Genomic DNA, 12,352 nt, shown 5'->3' with positions numbered 1-12,352 from the left:
GTATTAAAACATTGCTGATAATAACTACCAAAATATAAATAAAAACTCAACACATATAGTGGATCGTGAGTTCTGATTTGTTTTATCTAATTTCTGGTGTCTTAGAAGGTGAGGTGTCTGTTGTGTTTAAAAGAACTTGGATACAACACCTCATGTAGAAAAAAGAGAAACTATCTGGATCATAGTACACTAGATAAGTTAATAAGATTTATTAAGATTTTTTTCTTTTCTGCTGCCTTTAATTTTATTTCTGACATATTATTTGTTGTGTATAGTATTTGTTCTGTTTTTAAATAAAAATGAATGAATTTATGCTTTAAAAAGTTGTTTTTAAGAACTAACTAATAAAAATGTGTCTCTAATATCATCAGCACCATCTCAAAACCACACAGGCACATTCACATCAATACTGTTTCCGTTTTTCTCCATTCACTTTCCTTTTTTCATTCTATCAAATGATCAATGATGAKTCTATGATCAAGAGAGATTAAAATAATATTCATATCAAATTTAGAGTTTATTTATGGACATCACAAACACACACATGCATTTTTCTTTATTCAACTTAAACAAGTCACGTCATTATAAACTAGTTCACACTTATTGTCCACTTGATGGTGCAGTAGAGCAAATGATGCATGACTATGATTCAACTCATGTGTCGACCAGTTGGATGGAAAGTTTCAAAGCATCATGAAGCTTCATCGCACCATCACTAGTCAGAATCAGGCAGGGAACAGGCAGGAGGCGAAGGTCGAGAGGCGGGCCGTTGGTCAAAAATGAGAGATCAGGCATGTACATGGATAAAGCACTGGCCGTCTACTGGGCGAACCGTTCAGTAATCTGGCAATGAGAGAGTGTGAGCATGGAGCTTAAATAGGGAAGAAAACAGGTGAAGCAGATGAGGCTGATTACAGAGGCACTGAATGAGGGGGTGAGGAATGAGCAGGTGAGCTGAGCATGAGTGACAGGAGAGCAGAAACAGAAGGAGCAGCTAAAAACATGACACTGACTTGTACTTTTCCCTAATATTTTTACTTTGAGTTAAATTAAAATAGTTCTTATTCTTTTATTTGTTTGTCTTTACTTTGTAGAACTCTCACTTCAGTCAGACATTGAAAATTTTATTTTATCTAAAACGTTTGTAAAAGACAATTTATATTTCTAATTATTGACTCTGACAGCAATAAAACATAAATATCTTTTTTATCATCATTGTAACTCTACTGTATCAAAATGAACTCAATTTTTGCAAAAGTTATTGATTTATTGCCATTTTTGTTTTTGCAAAGGTCAATTAACTGCCATTATTATGCTGAATTGGGAATCATTTGAAGTATATCCAATGGTAAGTTTTCATTAAATTTCTTTCATTGGTTTACAAGATATTTTGATAACATGTCAAACACAAAGACTCKAGAACAAATATAGCTCCTTCTACTATTTTGGTGGCAAGTGATAAAATATGAACCCATGTTAGAAGAGTTATGGTGGTGAGTGGTGAAAAAAGCCCCCCTCCCCAAGACAATTTCTGCTTATGTCCCACACAACAAAATGCAACAAAATTACACCAGTGTAGTCTCACTTTGTGTTGTCCAAATGCTTAATTATATTACAGTATAATTCCCCTTTTTACACTATGATTGTTGTTTCTTTTCATTTTCCTCTAGTTTTTTTTTTTTTTCTGTCGTGAGTGTGTTTATAATCAAGCAGCTCAAATTTTTTTWCTCTGCTACTTTTAGGAATTTTATCATACTGTGTGCCCAATAAATTTATCCCGGGATGAGATGAGTTCTCACTCTGTGGAATGACAGGTGCCCGTAGGCTGGTGGCGCATTACTCTGTGTGTGTGTGTGTGTGTGTGTGTGTGTGTGTGNGTGTGTGTGTGTGTGTGTGTGTGTGTGTGTGTGTGTGTGTGTGTGTGTGTGTGTGTGTGTGTGTGTTTCCACGCGTCACCAGTGGGCGCTTCTTCCTGCTCACATAGTAAGAGAGAGCAGAGAGCCCGGGGATGCGCGCAATGTGAGTGTATCCGCTCAGTGGCACCACTGTCCTCTCCGCTTCCAGGCAGCATCTTGTTTGTCCAGAAGCACGACGGAGCGATCTCGAGGAACACCCCCGGGCTCGTGCACACTTAGCGCATCAGCCGACCCCCACCCCACCGCCAAAACCAGACTGCAAATCTGCAAATGCACTTTTGATTGTTGGATTAAACGAGGCAGAGGTGACTATCAAACACCGAGGGAGGAGAATTAAGGACAGAGCGCAGCCGCTGCTGGAGCAAAGAGCACCTGCTGTTTTTCCCTTTGGCTTCGGAGAGGACAAGAGTTGCAGTTAGATTAAAAAAAATGTGTGTAAAACAACGCACCTAACGGATACTGGACTTATTAATGAAGCAGGTTAATGAAGAGGAAAAAAATCTGCACCTTAGGACCAGTAAGTAGGATCTTCACTGCATGTCTTTCAGCGTTGCATTTGTGCTAAGTTCACTTTTCATGGCGTAGCAACTTAACGTGAAGCAAAATAACATCAGTTAACAAAAGGGAAAATTGATAATGCATGTTTCCATCATGTTTGGATGTACATTTTTGGTTTGAGTGCGCGTGCCGGTCGCTGTCACACATGCGTGGTGCTGATGATTGCGTTATTTTTTTTCTTTTTTCAAATGGTTTGGAAGGTCCTTCTGGGATTTTTCACTGTTGAGGCTCATTTCCTTCATCTAGGACAAAGTCCATATGGTGCTGCTCTGCTCAGTCACACAGAGACTCAGCATCAGCACCATCCTCCTTCACACACACAAACTTGGTTCAATAAATGTAGCCTTAGACAAAAAAAAAAAAAAAATACTGTTAAACTGAATCCTCCTGTTTCTCCATTAATTTCTGTGAAGTCATGATARTGTAAATTTACAGGGCATAGCAATTACTCTAACAGCTCATCTCTGTTAATCTGGGAAAACCAAATATTTGCTCACAAGTATTCCACCTATTTTTTTTCCCTTTCCACCCAGACGGACGGAACAGTGAAAGGGGGAAAAAAACGCAGCCGACTGCATCTTCAAAGTATTCTCCTATTCAGCAGGGACTGCAATCTTTCTCCCCTCTATTCATGTTTATTTATAGACCCTTTGCACATATTTTGAGAATAACAAGCAGCAGCCAAATGAGAGGTGAAACATAATTTTAAAGCCATGCAGTGAGTTATATTMTCTAATGCAGCAATATCCATCCTGGCAGTGCAGGGATGAGTTTGGACTGTGGCACCATTTGCTTTCAAAAGCCCTTTTGATTGAACCAAAGAGGCAATTACATTCTACAGCAGGTTTCTTTTCTCTTCCTCAGAAACTGAATTGAATGGATTAAGAGAGGGGAAAATTATATGTAGTCCATAGGGATTCCCAAGTGCTGGACCATGGTTTGGTTTCTGATCCAAATTGTTACATTACATTTCAAGATTATATGTATGTATGCATGTACATTCATATTTACTGTATTTTATTTTAGGTAAAGCAGGTTTTCTACAATTTACAATAATTTGTACGAGTGGCACAACATTTTTCATATTTCCGCAGCTTATTATTATTATTATTATTATTATTATTATTATTGTTATTATTTAGGTTTTACAGCACCCAGTAAAGCTTTTCTGCAATTTGTTTTGAGCAGCACTGTTTTTCTTGCATTTACGTCAATTCCCAAATCTGGCCCGTGGGTTCTCTCTGGCAGCCCACAAAGAAAAGGAGGTGCAGGCCTTCAAAGACAGTAACTGTCAGAGGAAAACTGGCATGGCATCACTAAACGCGAATTTAAATATACATATTAAAAAAGAAACCTGAATTAAGTTTATGTAGGTGGATCTAATTAAATATCACTAATATGCTGTACATTTGTGAGTTCACACACACACACACATACACACACGCACACACACAGAAAATTATACACAAGGCTCACTTAAGTGTCCTTCTTTTTCATTGCTGACATGCAGTCATCGTGTGTTTTGCAGCCATATCTAGGATGGGGGGGTGTCTGAGGATGTGCATGGCTGATAAAAGGTCTGGGAAATGGATCGCAGTTCTCCTCTCTTTAAGGTGCACTTACTCCCCTGTCCTCGTGTTTGGCATCAGCTGAGGGATGTGCCCGTGTTTAACACTGAGCGGAGTCACTGGGGGCATCCTGCTGTCTTCCTGGGAATCAGTGATTTCTCGCGTGGAAGTGCACAGCTGGATATCCGTAYAGCATCCTGCCCAGATGTTGAGAGCTAGAGTGCTGTAATCAGATTTAACAAACAAAACAAAACAAAAAAAAAAGCCAGAGTTTGTCACTGTTTTCTGTTTGTAAAAAAGCCCGTTTTGAGGAGTGCTGTCATGCTTTTCACGTGAGTGAAATTTAGAGAGCTGAGCTCCTTTTAGTTATTGCTGCATGTTGCTTTTCCTGACCTCCAACAGCATTGTTTTTTTATGTGTCAGTAATGTGAAGTGCTTTCACTTCTCTAATGCTTAAAATAAAATGAGCAAAAACCATCATAGGAAGGAAATAATATACTAATATCTTTAATGATTCCTAACCTAACAGCTACTGAGACTAAGCTTTGGAGACAGCAACATGAAATCACTCTTTATTTGAAACGTTAATGCATTTTGTGTCATAGGATACAATACTTACTCACACAAGACCCTGAGTTAAAGTTATGGTCCAATCAATATCAAACAATTACTCCTTTGTTGTTCCTTTTCAACGAGTACTCCAATCTATGAAACCCTACAGGTCATTTACCTTTTACTACGACCCATAGGGACATATTAAGAACCAGTTGCAGCCAACAGAAGGGATCACTATATCACAACTAACCCGTATTTAATTCTTGCTAGTTTCTTACACTGTATGAATTTCCACAGTGGAGCAAACATCATTCACAAGTGTTTCTTTTTTTTATAAACCAATAATTATTATGAAAAAGGGGGGAAAGTTCAAGTTGTTACTTCACATGTGCTTTTATCATGAGTTTGTCACAAACGTGACCATTATTTTTTTCTCTCTTCTGAGTTATTTTTARTACCAAAGTGTCACCACATTTATTAAAGCCCTCTTCCTGATTAGATTAAGGCAATTATGCTGCWTGGTTGAGACTTAAAAATAGAGAGTTGAGACTAAAATACATTTTTACCACATGCCTGCAATATTGATTGATACGATGCAGTTGGTTGTCTGGGTAACACTTATTAAAATCCATTTTTAGGTGATGTTCTGTCATGGCTGATAATGTATACATATCAGCTGTGACATCAGTTAAAAAACCCAGCATATAGGTAAAAAGGCGGGAGTTTTTCCTCAGGCTAGGCTAATGGCTAGTCRAACAAWGGCCTGTTTTACATTGTTTMTCAGGATCATAAAGCAGTGTTTCTCAGAAAGGACTCTAGTTAGGGTGGTAGAATGTTAAATTAACCAAAATCAAAAAGTTATGTTTTTGTATGAGACCCTTTGTTTAGATGTTCATGGTACCTCAGGCATGTCCTGAGCCTGCTRGATGTGTAAGACTGTAGACCACAGAAATAACCAGACTAGCCTTTTCATGGATGCAACGTAGATGAACATAAAAATGGGTTACTTTTAATTTACAGGACCTTTATGGTTGGAAAACACAGCCAGTTGGTTAATATTTTTACTGAACTGTGACTATTGGAAACTTGTTGGTCATAAAAATTTGAAAGAAAACAAAAAACAGAGATTTTCAGTTGCACTCTCACTGAATTCTGTWTGTTTGCAATCTATTCTAGGCTTTGAACATTGTTGTACTTTGACAGCTGCTCTCACGTTTATGATTCCGTCTACTGGTGTACTCTTTAATAATGAAGAWAGGCAGATTTATACCAGCTTTTATACACCTGTCAAAAAGACAGCTGTGACAAGGTATCGCCTCTATTCATCCATCTGTAACCTTTCTTATGTCTGTGCCATAATGTGTRTACTCTTGTTTAATTATCATTAGAGTGAAYTTCATAMATAGACAGTTTTTGTGTCAAAATACAACCATAGAGCACTTTAGACTGGTTTGAGATGTCCACAACAAAACTGAGAAGGATTTGAGATAGGCTATAAACATCTGTGATAATGTGAAATATCTTAAGAACATTTGTCACACAAATTTTTTGATTATGTTAAAATGTATGCTAGTGAGAGCAGTGAAGACATTGACAACTCTGCTAGACTTTTGAGCCATTCAGGATACTTTCTTGAGAATGTCATTCACCAAAAGTTCATGGTCTGATGGGAAATTTCAATCTTTGTTTTTTGGCACAATTACATGGATTGTTCTGACACCCACTACACCACATAACCTTAAAGGAGACCAATTATGGGTCCTAGAAATTTTTATGGTATGGCTATCCAGACCATGTTCATTCAATTTAATGCACAAAATAATTCTCAGATAATAAAATTTCCCATTTTCTAGTTCTGCCTGCTCTGACTTCTGTTCAGAAGAGCTGTTTATGTTAATGAGCTCTGTTGGTAACGCCCTCCAAAAATCTGTTGACATTAACTCCACCCTCCAAAGCCAGCGTTTATGTTAGCATGGCTAATAACAGCAGAAGCTCTGTTGTACAACCATATGAGACCCATGCGTCAGATCCAGAGGCAGAGTCGTGGTCGCAGCTCTTTTTTTTCTCCTCCCCCTCCTGTGTCGGAGCTCTGTGCTCACTCTGCATGCTGTTACCAGGGCAGGTAATGGGAGCAGCAGCGGTCAAAATACCTCAGAAATTCGAACAAATAGGTTAAAGCTAAACAATAGAAGTACATGAGAAAACGTGTTCATAACGAAGAAAAATAAATTATTAAATTGTTTGTGCCCATGTCGAACCCTGGTCTCCCACTCTCTGGTCCAACACTCTACGCATTGCCCTATTGGAGGCTTGTTRTGAAATGATCTGCACRTTACMYAACAACAACCGTGACGGCTTTTTATACTGAGGAGTTGGGGCCTCACCCGGGGGTTGCTAGGTAAGGGGCTGAACACAGGTTCTGGTGGGTTGTCGTACGGCTTGTGACATCACAAAATGTAGGACGTATAAAACTTGTCATTAATATACATTAAAAATAAATTTACTTACAGTAAATATGCCTCTGTTGCATTTGTTTTGGTCCTAGGACTGTTTTTTTAAGAAGTACATACCCAAAGTTGAGTAAAAAAAACCTTTAAAAAGTGAATTTTGCATAATAGGTCCCCTTTAAAGTAGGATCTAAGATTGCAAAACCTTGAATAAACAAATGGGTTTGTTCTTCTTTTTATGTTGGGCATTTTGCTGTGGCACAATCTGAGAAGCATTACCAATAATTTAGAATTTATTTGTTGATCACCTGGCTCATGAGAAAGGTAGGAGCTGATTGTGGATTCCTTGTTTACAGRGCAGCTGCGTATTCAGATTGTGTCCAGCCCTCGTTACGGCTCCTTGTCTCTCAGGTTTTCCTCTTGAGTGATTGGATGAAGATGGCCTCAGATAGCCATAAAGACAACAACAACATGGGAATGAATGCATCATATGCTGCAGTGAATTCATACCCATTCTGCTATTGGTGTTCAATTTGGCTAGAATGAGTTTTTTTTTCCCCTTGCATGATCTGATATGCGTAGATCCCTCCGGTYTGTGTTGCTTGTGTACAGCATGTGATCTGAATGCAGACCTTGAGCGTGTGCACCCTTTGATAAAAAGTCTCCTTTCTTCCCTACCTGATTAGATTCTTTTGCAATTATGCTGCCCTCAGGGGGGGRAATGGATGCCTTTAACCACCTCTCCTATCAATTATGCACCAAACAACAGCCYCACTAACCAAGAAGTCATCTCATTTACTGTGGAATGCGTTTAGCCAATGACTTCCATTAGGTTTAGCTTCTGTGGAGGTGAAAGTGCAATGCCTCATTACATTTGGCAGAGCAATCTTTCGCTCATCATTTCAGCTGAGAAAGCTGGGGGGGGGGGGGGGGTGGATGCCACCGTATCTTCATTGCGACAAATCCCAGAGGGCAGGAGTTTTTTTTTTCTTTTCTTTTTTAGCGTTCTGTGTCCAGAATATCATGTTCTTTTTCTCTCAGATTTGCAAAAGCTTTAGGTGTTTTTGGCTCTGAAAGGTTTGACACTGGTTCAGGTTTTTGAAGGTTAGAAATGTCATGTWTTCAAGTAAAAAAAGAAAAAGGAAAAATAAAAGTATGCCTGTGTGAACTTAAGAACTTTGAGAAAAAATAATCTTTTAAAAAGAAATCTGTTCACGCTGCATATCCGTCCTTATTTTGGACACTTTTTGATTTTCAAAATACAAGAATACAAAATGCTCAAAGTCTAGTCAGCTTTTACAGTCTGCATAATGAAGCTGTGTTCAGGGACCAACATCCACTATATCAGCAGGGATGCTGTGTCGTGGACTGTGTAATCTTTAAGAAAGTTTTTCCTAATATTTTCTTCTTTTTCATGAGTTTAAAAACTGTAGAACTGAAAGTTGTGATGACAAGGTTGGATCATCCAGAAAGCGGACGGCAGTTAATACTACACTTAAACTAAAACATGCAGCCTACTTTTTTTTCTCCCCTGTAGAATCTCAAACCGTGTAATCCAATGTGATGGGTTTTTAGAGTGGCAAAAAGTACACTAAATTTTAAAAGACACCAGGAAATCCACTCCGAATTTAGCTGTGCCTGCAATTATACAATATGAGGAATAATTACTGGCACCAGGACTGTCTGGGAAAGCYAACATTGGCCATTGTGGTTACAAGTGAAGGATCTCTGAAAACGTCAGAGATTTCCCAATGCTGAAGTTGAATGTTTACATAGGGTTGCTATGATTCCAATTGCTTGATAACACAGAAAAAATGTTGAAACCACTATAGTTCTCGGTGCTCTGATTTTTGTACTTCMGTAACACCATTGTGCATGGCCACTTTGGTCTCAAGTATGAAAACAATTACATTCAAAATTGAAAGTACATGTTTGTTTGGGCCAACAGTATGTACAGAAATGTGTCTCTGTTATCCCAAGAGATGGTGCAGCACATACTGGCTGTGTCTCAATTCATGGGTTGCAACCGACGTTGGCCACAGTCTACATGGGCCATAKGCCGCTTGTGTCGGCTGCATAAACGACTGATTTGAGACGTCTAGTATTCAGAAAATGTATGTTTACATGATCATGCACTGCCTTGTTACCATTATTTTATTATTATTTACCGTAATTTAACCAGGCAAGTCCTGTTGAGATCTCAGATCTCTTTTTCAAGGGGGCCCTGGGCCTGAAGGCAACTTATTGTATGTTTTTTTAGGGGTGGGGGAAAACGGAGTACCCGGAGAAAACCCACGCAAGCATGAGGAGAAAGACCCCAGGTCCAAAACGGGGATTGAACCCAGGACCTTCTTGCTGTGAGGCGTCGGTGCTAACCACTGAGACGTCATGCCACCATGTTTTATGTCACACCACTTCAGTTGTTTTTTCAGGGTATAACTTAATAAATTTCAGTTTTAATAGAAAAACGTTACAAGTAAATAAATAAAACGCATTAATAATTTGGGTTTAGCTTCAGTTTGTAACTGCATTTTATTTAACATCTCATTGCAACAAAATTTTATTCAGCTAACTTACATTCTTTGGTCCAAGCTAAATTTCCAAAACTGTCCTAAAAAAAAACAACCTCCACCGTCTTTGTTTTCCTGTTTCATTTATTGACTGCGCAATGAATTCTGGGACACCATCAGCCGCGTACGATATTCAGATGCAGCCAAAGTTTTTGGTGTTTTGTCGGCCGCATGAGTGACGCCTACGAATTAGGACAGCCTACGACGCAGGGCCGTGACGTAAGCGGCGATGTCAGCTTGAATTGAGACACAGCCACAGTTTAGTGTCAAAACTCTGACAAATAATAAAAAAGAGTAACACAAACACCACTCTGCTGTCTGGCTTTGTTATAGCTCATCAACTCAAGCAAACATAAAAACCCGTAAAGACCGTGTAAAGTAAAATTTAAATTTGTGTTTTGAGTTTGCCACAGGACAGAAATATGTGTTATTAATCACCCATCTAAATTTGACTGATTAAAAGCATTGTTTCCTTTATAAAATTAAGTCTCAAAAATAATGAAAAAAAACCATCATTGGCTCTGTTCTGAAAACGCTGGGGGCGTGTCAGCTGGAGGCGCTGAAACCACTCCCACATGCTGAGCATCACTGTGTCCTTTGTCCTGTACTGAGGAGGAGATGTTTGCGAAGGCTGGCAGCCTATTAGAATTCTCCAGCCCTACTCATTCGCCGGGCGCATTTCCTCCGAGCGGTGTGCCACGACTGGCTCTGGGTCGGCAAGGAAGGGCTCGGGGGTGAAGGTGGCTCGCGGTCAAGACCGAGAGCTTTACAGCGCCCTCTCCGCTCCAGCCACGTCGCTTCCCGGGGCTGTGGACTCAGTGCCTTGCTGCGCCCTCTCTTCCCCCGCTACCCACCCGACTCGTCTTAAAACACGGACCAAGGAGTCTAACGTGCGCGAGTCGGAGGATCCCCCGAAAMCCGAATCATGCACTAAATAGCCAACACTAAGAATATTTACAATATAAGCACAAASAGCAACTTACTACGTTATTGGGTGAGGCATTATCCTACCGTCAGGTGCAGGAGAGCCAGTGATGTCGGGAGGAGAGTCCGGGAGGGAGGTGGTCGGTAGAGCCTCATGAACCAGCACCAAACGACTGTCCAAAAATCCCAACTGTTACTCCAGGTAGTTAGTAAAACTATCTGGAGTAAAATGGGAATTGTTTAGCTAGCTAACAACAACAAAATATCTATGCTATTGCTATCTGATGCTATCTGCGATTAGCAAGTGAACAGCAAAGGCCAAGGCGAAAAATGCTTTTTTTTACTGCTGGAGCAGTAGGGGGCGGGGTTAAGCCGAGGTTATGTTTAAGGTGACCTCGTGACGAAACGCAGCCGCCTTTTAAAGCACGCCCAGAAAATCCTGAAACAAACATATCTTTAAACACAAATTGAGCTATACCTCCAAAATTAAAGCATCTACAGTTGTGAGACTTCTTACTCATTTACAACAATGCAATTGTGGCATTTATAATGTTTAATGAAGAAAATATTAAAATTTACTTTACACGGTCTTTAACTGTAGCTCCCCATAGTGTTCCCACCCAGTTTCACATCATCATTGGGCATTTCCAAATCCTCCACTCTTAAGACCTAGATTCAAAACGTTTCAGTGTCAGAAAATATGACTGTTTTTGTTGTTTTCACAAACTGACAAAACACATCAGAAATGTTACTGTTTCTCTTAAAAATGTAATTTTATAAACAAGGTCATGATCCAGCAAAGGCATGGTTTCCCCTCGTTGCAGATTTTACCATGCGTCACACAGCTCTATAAGATTTTCTAGACATATATTTCACATCAAACCAAAAACAAACCAACCATACAGTGCATGTCAGTGGCACAAGGAAGCAGTTAATATGTAGGTCTTATTCAAGAATTCTAAAGATAGCCCTAGGTTAATCCACACAACAGGGCTGTGTTGTAAGGATAAGGGGTTGTGTTCAATTCTTAATCCTAAGAGACGTATCATTTTCCACTTGCTGTGATGTAGGTCAGAGCTCAAGCAAAGCCCCTCCTGTCCTGTTCCTCTGAACTGCACTCTTAGAACCCTCCTTTCTCCATAAGGAAACTTCTAGTTCTTTTATTATTATTATTATTATTATTTATTAGCAGCTGAAAAAGGTGAGAGGTAATTTTGCGTACGTCTAGCCAACATAAAAATAACTATAAATACAAGTTTGACAGATATTGAAGTAAATCTAGTAGCTGTGAGTCACCCTTAACATATTATCTCAGCGCTATCACAGCATTGACCAAAATGGCTAAAACCTTGTCTCTTTTGATCATAATGTATGCCTTAGTTTAAAACTGGCATGAAAGGCAGCAGGCAATATGCATGTTTTCAATTAATGCTATGCTTTTAATGATTGATTTGAACAGTAAATAACCTACTGGTACCACGCATTATTAGAAGACCATTTCAGAGTTGTAGTTTGCAGTTCAGAAACAAGCTGTCAGTTTTGTCAGTTTTKTTAGTCAGAAAAAAATGTCAATTGTCTGAGTTAAATTTTAATGACTTTATTATAGTATTAAACTGCTAAGTTTTGCACCTGTAAAATAAAACAAAATACTCTGAAATAACATATTACCAAATAATTATATGTAATTACTGCTCCTGAGAGATAAAGCAAATTTTTAGCCAAGTGAAAGGGGCGAGTATATCTTACAAATCTCATAAAGCAATTTGAATATAATTTATAAAAGCTTTTTCAACTTAATTATATGTAGCTTCTTC

At 39.0% G+C, this 12,352-nt stretch overlaps 1 protein-coding gene across 4 annotated transcripts in view; it reads left to right on the top strand.

The window, feature by feature from the left end:
* The window catches only part of cntn3b (contactin 3b), a 147,668-nt gene that overhangs the window by 19,491 nt on the left and 115,825 nt on the right, over positions 1-12,352 (top strand). Inside the window, exons 1-2 of one of the 4 annotated variants that reach the window (XM_014009481.1) lie at positions 935-949; positions 1,293-1,348. The exons of 2 other annotated variants lie outside the window; for them this stretch is intronic. The gene's annotated coding sequence lies outside the window, so the exon portion shown is untranslated. Of the gene's footprint in view, positions 1-934; positions 950-1,292; positions 1,349-2,064; positions 2,434-12,352 lie in introns of those variants that run through there. One more of the 4 variants, XM_014009482.1, reaches the window with a different exon arrangement.

The sequence above is a fragment of the Austrofundulus limnaeus genome, unplaced genomic scaffold, assembly GCF_001266775.1.
Source record: "Austrofundulus limnaeus strain Quisiro unplaced genomic scaffold, Austrofundulus_limnaeus-1.0 Scaffold58, whole genome shotgun sequence".
Lineage (NCBI taxonomy): Eukaryota > Metazoa > Chordata > Actinopteri > Cyprinodontiformes > Rivulidae > Austrofundulus > Austrofundulus limnaeus.
The sequence above is the reverse complement of the archived record's forward strand: the minus strand, read 5'-3'. Positions and strand labels throughout refer to the sequence as shown.